The sequence below is a fragment of the Ochlerotatus camptorhynchus genome, unplaced genomic scaffold, assembly GCF_037179485.1.
Source record: "Ochlerotatus camptorhynchus isolate MF236.1 unplaced genomic scaffold, CSIRO-AGI_Acam_v1.1 ptg000709l, whole genome shotgun sequence".
Classification (NCBI taxonomy): domain Eukaryota; kingdom Metazoa; phylum Arthropoda; class Insecta; order Diptera; family Culicidae; genus Ochlerotatus; species Ochlerotatus camptorhynchus.
In genome coordinates this window covers 14,035-25,646 of record NW_027041184.1, presented here as the reverse complement: position 1 = coordinate 25,646, position 11,612 = coordinate 14,035, and positions in this window count along the sequence as shown.

Sequence of the window (11,612 nt, the reverse complement as noted above, 5' to 3'; positions counted from 1 at the left end):
TTTTTGTTTTTTTTTTTTTTATATCTTTATTAAGGAGACTTTCAGCCGTTGGCTGGCTCGTCTCCGAATACCGTTTCAGATCGTTCAATGAAATATCTGGCGTTTTCTACTACTTGGGGCAGATACACTTGCAAAAGACTTCAATTTGGGTTGGCCTCAGCTCCGGAGGTCTTCCAGAAGCTGATGAATACGATATTGGCACGACTAGAGGGTGTCGAAAGTTCAATGCATGATATACTCATTCATGCCGGAACGGAAGACCGGTTGTGGGAATTGACAAGTATCGCTTTAATGAGAATTGAATCGGCGGATCAAAATCAGACCACTTTCATGCCACAACTGACTTTGGATTTTGAAATTGCACCCCCAATGTTGCCTTAAAATACATGGTTTATGGTAGTGATGAAACGTCGCTAGAACTATTCCACAGCCGCAGTCATTAATGAGAAAAAGAAGGACGCACATCTTTTGCCTGTAGACTTGAAGACATACTTCAAGTCTCCGCGTACTTCGTGCGGGTTAGGCAAAAGATGTGCGTTCGTCTTTATACTGTCGCATTAATGGCCCTTCGCTCATTTTCAACTTCTATTCAATTTTCGTACAGCCGTACTCTTACGGAACTATCCACCTCCCCTTTTCTAAAGATCATTCTCTAGCTAATAAATTATCACACTAAAGCTTCATGTAAGCATTTCCAACCAACTCTGATACATGGTTTGTTAGATTTAAAGTTATGGGAACTAACATCCTATTGATGACAGACAAATGTCCAGAAAATACTCTTAAACAAATTTATGGTGGTCGTGAAATGGACCGTTTCGGTTCAACACGGATGAGGCTGGCAAGCTGTATATTGTTTGGAACAAGAGTGATGCGCTTGGCATAGATGGCTCACAGCGACGCACGACGAGTAACTGAATCCGATCAGTAGCGGTGCGGCTTCTTCCTCCTTTTTCGGTAAATGGACACTCATGTGGGCTGCAGCTCACTGCTGATAATGACCGACCAGACACCACCACACACGGTGATTGAATAAGCACTGTTCGGTGAGACCAGATGGAATTCGATTTTGAAATCTGCGTTAAGCAAACCATTTTTTGCAAGCAATCGGTGATAATTTTGATCACCATTGCAACAGTTGGACATTTGTGTAATGTTCAATAGTGACCAATAAAAAATTGATCAAGTGTTCATTTTAGCAAATTTGTAGAAAAAAAAATTCAATCGATTGGCTTGTGTAGAATTAAAATCCGTCCTCTATTGATCGAGTTATAAGTAGCCAAAACCTAACTACTTTTTCGTAACGCGGTCGATTTTTTTTTTAATTTTAATTGCACCCGAATATGTTGCCGAAAAACGTAATCCTACGTCAAAATTATTAAAAGTTGCTGCATCTCAAGACGTCCGTTCTCTCTTCATGTTTTTATTTAAAAAAAAACATTAAAAATAGGGTTAAATACCCCATTTCCGGCCTATTAAGCAATACCCAAACTTTATCTTTCTTAATCTAGCGTAACTTAGCACCAAACGGAATGCTATTATTACTAATGGATTTCAAATTTATTTTCCTTTCCGTATGTACCGTAATATTTGATAAAGAGAAACCAATCGTTGAGATATTGTCAAAAGTCTAACACTGCTTCTTGACGCCAAACTCGGCCTACGGATTCTAAACTCGGCCTAACGCATTGAAACACCATCGAAACGTTAATGAATTCACTTCGGCCTATCGAATGTAGATAAAAATTTATTCGGTCGGAGCGCTTCTTTTGTTTTTGGGAATAATGGTTGCAAACCTTCATATCACGCCATCTCGTTGACTTCGTTCCGTAGCTTATTAACTAAAGTATCGTACCAAACGCATAATTGACTTGTTAACTCTGAAATCATGGATTTATTTGATGTTTTCTGCTCGATGGGCCCAAAATGGGCGATTAGGCCGAAGTAGTTCTCTACCCTATGTATATTTTTTTCACAAAACCTTATTAGTTCCCTACAGCTCTTTCTTAGTTAATTTTTCTCTACAACCAACTGTTTTCGAACTACATTTTTTTTAATAATATGCGTTCAATAAAACAGGCCCTTTTCAAAAAATACTCTTGAGTCAAAATGATCAATCATACTGAAAATATGCGCCAATTCTTATCCAAATCGAAGATAGTCGATTTCTGGTATTTTGGAATCGCTTGACCACATATTACAAAGGGGTCACAATCGAGATCTGCTAACAATTGCTGGATTGGAAACTGGCATGTCATCACAGCAGAGGTAGATTCAGCCTTGAGCAAGGAAACCAAGCAAATGGACAGAAATTTCACCTGGGAAAAGACTATGGCGAAAGGGTGGAAATGTTTCACGTTGGCCCCACAACTCGGAATTTGTGAGTGAATCTTACGTAATTCAGCAATCCCCTTCAGTGGCAATTATTTTATTGCTCAATGAAAACAAAACCGTCCTTGTACAGAACTTATCACAATTAATTAGTTTCCAAGAGGAAACCAAAGTCGTTCCCAGTAACCTGCACCATCAGTGAACAGAAAGTAGCTTCAATATAGGAGAAGTCTTCCATCGACAGTCTTGGGATAGCGCCCGAAGTGTAACTTTTTCTCAACCAAGCTCGTATTGAGCGTAGACAGGTGATCGGCAAAAACCATAGAGGATAGAACAAACGATTGAGTGCGAATGACGTGTATACTTACCCACCCAAAATGGGTATGAAAATGATGTGAGAAAGCTCAATCTTTTCCACCACCGCACCAGGACGTCTTCTTTGCTGCTCTACGTGAGTGGAATATGTATGTGCGAGCGTGAACCGTGCAACATCCGAATAGGTGCGCACGTGGCAGGAAAGAGGCGTTGTGGCGGAAGTGTGTCTTCATGTTTGGGTGTTGTTCGAGCATTCACCACGACGACGGGTGGGGAGTGTAATTTGAAAAGTTGGCGAAAAAGAATTAACTCACCGGTGCAAACATGATAAACTCGTTGTAATCAATCACCAACAGATCTTGGTGGCATGTGAAAGGGGTGAGTCTATTTATGCGGATCCACTCTGGAGGAGATATTTGATGTAGGACTTGGTGAGAAAGGGAATATTTATGATAGGGTGTGTACAGACTGGAAAATTGCCACCGCGAAGCGTAAGGGAATTGTGCTACACTTAAAATAATTTTCACGTCAATACCATAGAGGTAACCCTTAGAGCAGAAGGTCCCGAAGAAATGAGCTCAACTTTTTGGCTCAGCTCTGGTACTATCTTCGGTCCCAAGCTAATCGATTAAGCCCTCGAAACATAGGAAAATCCACTAACCCCTCATTTTATCTGTCAAACTTTCATAGCGAATTATAACAAACATTGTGTAGTACTAGAATTTCGACTAGAATGGAGAACGTTAATCGTTTGCTTGGGACCAATAGGCTAGTCAAGTAGTGAGCCAATTTAAAATCGTTAGATTCGTATTGATTGTTGTCAAAACTTATCGAAAAATCGCGTAAGCTCTAAAGTATTTCATTGCTACGTGTCTCATGTAAAACGTACTCGATGGCACCTAAATATAAATAAATAAATAAATAAAATTCGCGTAGGGCTCGCTTCAATGTCCAGTAAATACTAATTACGTGAGCGGTTCCAGGTCAAAACGGCTCATGCAATCGATATGACGCCTGAGACAAAATTTTAGGAAACTGAGTTGCCTTTAAAGATAAAAATACGCACTGAAAAAAATCACACATTTTTGCCAAAAACTGAATAAAAAACTGTTAATAACTTCAATAACAAAAAGATACATGTATACACGTAAACCAAAAACATATTGAAATTTATTTATTTATTTATTTATTGTAATTCATCTGACAGTAGTTGTCTCAATGAATAAAACTTAGATAATACACAAAAAAGCACGAGATAAACAGATTACAAAAATAATCACAATCTTCTCAATCGGTTTCGAAATTGGTTCGATGTTTCTCAGAATTCAAATGCTTCTTCCACAGCGGTGAATGCCCGAATCATCGCAGACATTGGCTCATGGTATCCATATGCAGTCCGATGGATTCTTGGCTGTAGTAAAGAAAATTGCCGCTACCAAAGGATGGAGGAACACGGAAGCTTAATTGTGAAAGCAGTTAAGGGCAGTCCACATTGTAACATGAGCTATAGCTAACCGAAGTGTAGCCCCTCGGTCATAGATACTTCTTGTAGAACACGCACACAAACATGCCTATTATCATTGTACCTCAAGAAAAACCGATTAATAAACCAGTTGATTGAAGACACACCTCCGAGTAGCACGTCATTCTTACATGGTGTCAGAATAGCTGGAAAACGAGCGAACCGCGTTTCGGTCCCGCGAGTGGTGGTTATAGTTTTCGGAAATTTTTGAGAAAGTGATTTGAGTGTTACGATGGCCATGTTGATGCAATTAAGCCTCCAAAGCCGTCACCGATAAAAGAAAACATGGCGGCAAAGTGGAAGCTTTGGTGGCGTCAATTCCACTGGTATTCGGTGGCAACGGAGCTAGCTGAAAAGCCTTCACAAACACAAGCAGCCACGTTTCTAAGTTGCATCGGCGAAGACTGTGTGCGAGTGCTGGATACGTTCGGACTTACCGAAGCGCAGGAAAGTGATATCGATGTGTTGAAAACAAAGTTTGATGCCTACTTTATTCCCAAGTCGTGTCTTACGTACGAACGATATGTGTATGGGGAAGAACAATTCGATGCCTTTTTAACGCGGGTGCGTGAGCAAGCGAAGAAATGTTCGTTCAGTATTTTTCACGACTCACTGGTGAAAGATCGTTTGATTTCGGGAATGTCATATGCGAAACTAGTTCCGCAGTTGCTCGATGATGGGTTGGATTTACAGAAAACCATTGATATCATTCGAAACTCTCGTGCTGAAGCAGTCTCAGGAAATGAGGAAACAGTCTGAAGTGAAAGTGGATGTTATCTCGAAGCAAAGCGGCGCGAAAACACGCAATGTGGCAAAAAGTGAAATGGTTCGGTGTAACCGGTGTGGTAGAGACCATAAAAAGGGCGCCTGTCCGGCTTACAATAAGACATGCTTCAAATGCAATCGAGTGGGGCATTTTGCTGAACGATGTTTTGGTGCACCGGCTAGTAGTAGTGGTTCGATGAGTAAGGCTGTAAAAACAGTGAGCTGTGAAGAAGAAGACGAGCTTTCAGTCGAAGAGCTATTCATCGGAAGTGTTTTGGATGATGATGACAGTGTTGAAGAGGCATGGTACGAAGAAGTGAACATAAAAAACAAAAAAGTGGTGTTTAAGCTTGACAGTGGTGCAGCTTGTAACGTGATACCACTCAGTATTTTCAGTGAACTGGGAGAAGAACTTATTCCATCTAAGACCAAAAGGTTGGTCTCGTACAGTAATCACAAAGTTAGCGTAGCTGGGGAAGTGCACTTGCCGGTTGTAGTGAGGGGCAAAACCGACCAAGCGGTTTTCAAGGTGGTGGACGGTGAAGTTGCTCCTATTCTTGGAAGAAGAACCAGTGTTCGTCTCAACCTGATCGCGTCTCAAACTGGGTTGTGTTAAGGGTTTGTGTATGACATAGATCTCGCCTAAAATCGGACCTTCGTAACTTGTCCTCCACGAAGAATTCCTCATTCGCTGCGCCAGGCAGTCAAGGAGGAGCTCGATTCGATAGAAAAAATGGGCGTCATTCAACCCATAAGCGAGCTAACCCCGGTTACAAATACACTGGTTATCGTTAGACAGAAAGGTAAACTGCGTATATGTATTGATCCGTCTCAGGTGAACCGAAACCTCCTTCGTCACACGCATCCCCTGTCGACAATCGAAGAAATACCAGCGCGAATCTATAATTCGAAAGTTTTCACAAAACTAGATTTGAAAAAAGGCTTCTGGCAAATCCCTGTTTCAGATCGTTCACTGAAATATCTGGCGTTTTCTACTCCTTGGGGCAGATACACTTGCAAAAGACTTCCATTTGGGTTTGCCTCAGCTCCGGAGGTCTTCCAGAAGCTGATGAATACGATATTGGCAGGACTAGAGGGTGTCGAAAGTTCAATGGATGATATACTCATTCATGCTGGAACGGAAGACCAGTTGTGGTAATTGACAAGTATCGTTTTAAAGAGAATTGAATCGGCGAGTCTCAAACTGAACAAGAAAAATGTATTTTCAATGAAACATCCGTTAAATTCTTAGGACATATAGTGACGCAGCAGGGACTTAAGGCTGATCCAGATAAGTTGAAGGCAAGGATGTTTAATGGTTCTGGGACCAAGAACAGGAAGCCGCCTTTTCGAAGATAAAGTGTCTGATGACATATCCTCCCGTTTTGAGTTTTTATGATGTGAATGACGCGGTAAATCTTTCAGTGGATGCAAGTTCTAAAGCTTTTTGGGCAGTACTATTGCAAAAAGGAAAACCAGTGGAGCAGTGGAGAAAGCACAGGTCACCACGTTCGTGGTTCGAGTCCCCCAGTCGGTAAACTTTTTTTTTTCGACATGATTAATTTTACTAACTAATACACTCCACATTTTTCTCTCTCCATTTTCTTGCATTGGACCGCAGCTCGGTATATCGCATCCTCGGTTCATGTGGTCTCCACTAACATCCTCTGATGATGAATACCACAATTGTAAGCAAATTGAATAACTCAACGTTATTCAACTGTACTGTTTTGTTTCAAAATGCTCGTGTGAACAACACCAGCCGTGCGTAATGCTCGAAGTAAGTTTCCCGAAATGTTAATCGATTTTCTATTCTTACGGTACTTTCGATCGTTTAGCATTGTAGGTATTGGCTGGGATATTTACAACTTTCTACGATACACTTTCGCCCCGAATAACTGCCTCCAGTGGTTGGTCGTTGACGTATTTTATTTTCTGTATAGAGCGAAAGCACTTTGGAAGATAAATTTTCCCTCCACCGTGATTAGAAGCACATTTGCGGGCATAAACTTCTTCCTTGTTGTTGGAAAAGCTCCTTTTGGTCGCCGCCGTTGCTTCGTAGACGGAAATTGAGGCGGTGAAAATCGATCAGAATAAAACTTTATGCCCACGTGCCAAGCTAGCTGCCGCTTGCTGAAAGGCGAAGCTAGTGAATCAGACGAACTTCGTTGACAGATGGGGGAGTAACTTTGATATCGACGGTTCTGGCAGGTGAATGCTTTCTATGGTAGACGATGAAAATAATTGTGGTGAGGAAGCATAATCGTCTTCTTCGTCGCAACTGGAACTTTACGTCTGCCCTCAACTTAGTACAGGTCGTAATGAAATACACAGTTTGTTAATCCGGAGCATTCGTATATTGCATTGCAGGAAGGGATGTCGAGTCGAGTCCTAGACCGGACCGAGAACCCCTCCGCGTTTAGAATGGTCTCCTATTATAGCCAAGTCTTACAGAGTCCCGAATAAAGAAAACTTCATTGTCTCCATTAGACGGTTCTCAAGGTTATTGAATTGCGTTTCACGTTTATTTTAAGAATTTAAAGGGAGATCAGCACTTGAAAAAAAAAAGAATTTCACTATGTATCCAGGCTAGCATTGGGCGATCTTGATGCAAAAATCGATGTTAGTGAGTCGATACATTTTTTTGAAAGTAATCGATATACCGATTTAATCAATCATTTTGAATCGATCAATTTTTCAAAATGGTAGAAAAATGTTTCAAAATATTACGTTACATAAGCTATATTGTTATGACATTTTACTTTCAGCAGTCATTTAGTGTGATGATTGATATTATTTAGAAATAAATTGTGTAGTACGTACGTACGGAAAAGTTGCGAGTGTAACATACATACATGTTGAGAATATAGTAAATTACTATTTTGATTTCATTTGATATGTGGAAGTTTTTGCTCAGGATACTTGATTAGGTGAGTGATTAAACAGACTTTAATATTCGTTTTATTGGTATTAAATGAACGATATAAAAAAACGAAAGATTAACATATGAAACAAAACGATTAAATGGACGGAGTGTAAAAGCAAGTAAGTACGGAAAGTATGTACTTAATTCAGATATACCAAAACTCATACGAAAGGATCACAAGAAAGCTAATTGAGCCAAACGTTTTGCATTAAGCCAATATCGATTATGTGTGGTTTCACCAGTTTTAGAGAATAGCCTCTCTAACGAAACACTTGTTACAATTCTTGATAAATAGTCTCGAGCAATGGGATTTACATGGAGATATTGACTATGGATTTTCTCCCATGCTTGAAAAAGATCCACAGAACGTGCAAAAACAGGCTGATGCAAGAAATTTTGTAATTCTGCTTATATGCCCCAAAGCGATCAAGTTCAAACATAGCAAAGGACTGATGAACCTGAAATATGTCATAAGAAGTGAATATTTATAACAAACTGTCACACTGATTGTTTGCAGAACCCATTTGATAGATTCAAAAAATTGATTAATCGAACCAAAAGAATCGATCTTTTGTGTTTCGATCCAAGATCGCCCATTGCCATACCAGGCATAACAAAAAAAATCGTTCCCTTTTAATGTAAAGATAAGATCTAATTCCCGTAATTGGCGTTGACGGCGACTCTGTAGCTCTTTACTCCTATGAGAAAATCCATAAGCAAACGTCAGACTGTGCGTGAAACATGGCGGACTTTGTACTATCCTTTCACTCCACCGAATATTCCCTTAAGAAACTGTCTATATTTGCTGGAAGAGCAAATTTTCGACGGTTCCGTCAACGCCAATACTAAGCACAATCCACAGTTTACACTTTTTTTAAGAACACAACACCGAATGTTTCTATCAAAGATGTCTTCTAATAGGTATTTAGAAGACTTTTTTTAGTACGAGTCGTAGGATAATTGCGACGAGTGTTGGGAAAATACAATTTTGCAACGAGTTGCATTTATCATTTTATGCATTCAAAAAACTGTCAAAAAATAGGCAGTGGTGGTGAAAGAAGCACTTTCCGACACTGTTATTTTTGTTTGGAAAAGTCGTCCGTTATGTTATTGAAAACAATGTGGAAAAGTGACACTTTTCAGCAGACTTTGTAAAAACTCTGTTTACTCTGTATCACATCTTTTTCCTTTACATTAATCTTTATTTTTGTATTATTTGCAAACAGCAGATCTTAAAATTACCTTTAATTATTAGAAAAAAAAAAGTATTTAAATTGCACATGTCATTAATCAAAATCCGTACATGGATGTGAATCGATCCAAATCAATGAAGAGAAAAACATGATGCAAGCATGAATAAAGTATTTTTTTAGAAGTTTTTTGGCTAGGAGTCCAAAACAGCTATACTCATTTAAATATCACCGTTACATCAATTGATGCTCGAATCGCTTCAAAGGAAAGATAACTGATATTTTGACGTAAGACTACGTCTGGGATTTCTATATGGGGGTACTACCTCTTTGTGAAAACCGAAAATGGAACATGTAACGAAATTATGAAAGATTTTGAACGTTACTAACTCAGCTGCCCCTGGACTAATTTCAATAATTTAATCACCAATCGATCAGAAATATTTCTACGCATCTGTTTAATTTAAGACTTAATTTTTTTTTTAATTTTACTGTTGAAAATTACACGAATGTGCAACTGTTGCTATGATAAATAATATTATCACCGATTGCCTGCGAAAAGCGATTTCCCTAACACAGATTTTAAAGTTGAATTCCATCCGGTCTCACCAAACGGTGTTTTTCAATCACCGCGTGGTAAGTGGTGATGTTCTCCAGTACACAACAAAAAGGCTCCCACTAGCAGCTAGCTATCAAGGCCAGGGCTGGCAAATGAGAAAACGATGATAGAGATTTTATTCAAAATCTCATCGAATTTTTTGTCATGACAGAACGTGAAAGTGTTGTGATCATCGTAATTACTAGCTCATTTAATACTATTAAAGTTACTTGTACCGAGGAAATCTTAATCATATATTCACTCTACCGATTACATACAGTTGTTTGCTTAAATTTATCTAAATCAGTTAGAAATGTTGATATCAAAATCATATAAGAATTATTCTCATGAGTGCTTGATCATTGAAAAATGACAAGACAGCTTATGATAGGTAGTTTCTTCTCGTGATAGTGAGAGGACCTGTTTTCTCATCCTCACATGACGGCCGTGATATTTACCAGCTCTGATCAAGGCTGCCTTCAACCGCTGATTGGATTCAGTTCCAATCAAACGTCGGCATCAGCAGCAGCAGTAGTGCTTTCGGCGCGTGGCGTAGAACATTGTTCTCCAGTACACAACGAAAGGCTGCCTGAAAGCAGGGAGCTGCAGCCCGCATGAGCATCCATAGAAAGAGGAAGAAACCGCACCACTATTGATTGGAATCAGTAGCTCTTCGCGAATCAAGCGCGTCATATTAAAGATTATAAACAGAGAGAACCCTGCTCAAATCCCTATTCCTGCACAAAACACAAGCTCCTGCAGCAGTTAACAAATAATATATATTATAGAAGACAACTTAGGCCTACGTCACCATTGCGTACAACCCCTTCAGGGTTCTCCCTTGTAGTTTTTTTTTTATTCAAGTAGGTGACATTTCTTGAGTTTTTTTTTTTTGATAACTAATATCATGTTTAAGGATTCATTTTCTCCAAGATTTTATTCTTTACCAGTGTTTTGGGTTAAATATTTTTACTAGAGTTTACCTTCGATCACAACTTTTAATTCTTTGAAATTTGACATGTGATAAAAATCGCTCTAAGGGCGCCGGTGGTGTAGGCATAACGGTAGTCTGAGGCATAACATCTCTGATCACGCCTTCCTTCGGATGGGAAGTAAAGCCATTGGTCCCCGGTTCATGAGTTGATGGGTCGATAGGTAGGGTCCAGGTGTGGGAGCTGCCTTCCTGGCACGTCGGTAGCATTGGTGCTCAGCACGGAAAACAAGATCGACGGAAAAAAAACAAACCAAAGGAAAAAAAAAGAGACATGTGATAACGTGCAAGATGCGCAATACTTTGGAACTTGGAGGTACTCCAGCTCAACGCTACAAAACACCGGGGCTAAACTGGGCAGTTTTGCATAGACAATGTTGTCGAATCAATAATAGCAAACTGAAGAAAAGGCTGCCGAAACATCTTTAGTACACCGGTAATAGAAATTTATGAGTCAAATGAATAGTATGTGTGGTTACACATGCATTTTATGTGCACACATAAGAACTATGTGTCCGACACATATATGGGTCATTCCAGCTCAAGTGAGTACACCACCTGTGGTAGATGTCACCGATTTTAGCCAAACTTGGCCAAAACGCTTATTTAGGCATTCTGAACAAACTCCTTTTTTAATATTGCTCTGAAGTGCCTAGATCCTTCTCGGCTACAACTCTGGATGTTCGAGATTTTAAATAATTTCATCTTTCAGAAGAGATTACTCCAGAACCAAATAAGCTATTCGTGTTCTTAGAACGTCAATTTGAAGGGTTTTTATTTAAAAAAATCTTATAGGTGTACCCAAATTATGTTTTCTATAGTAACTACAGTAAATAGGCTAATTACCGGCAGGTATCCAAATTGAAAAAAAAAAATATATGTTTTCACCATGAGCGGGATTTTTTATTTCTTAATATTTTAGGCTCAAATATTCACCACACTTTGAAAAACTCGTCTTCCTGATGTGTTTCCAA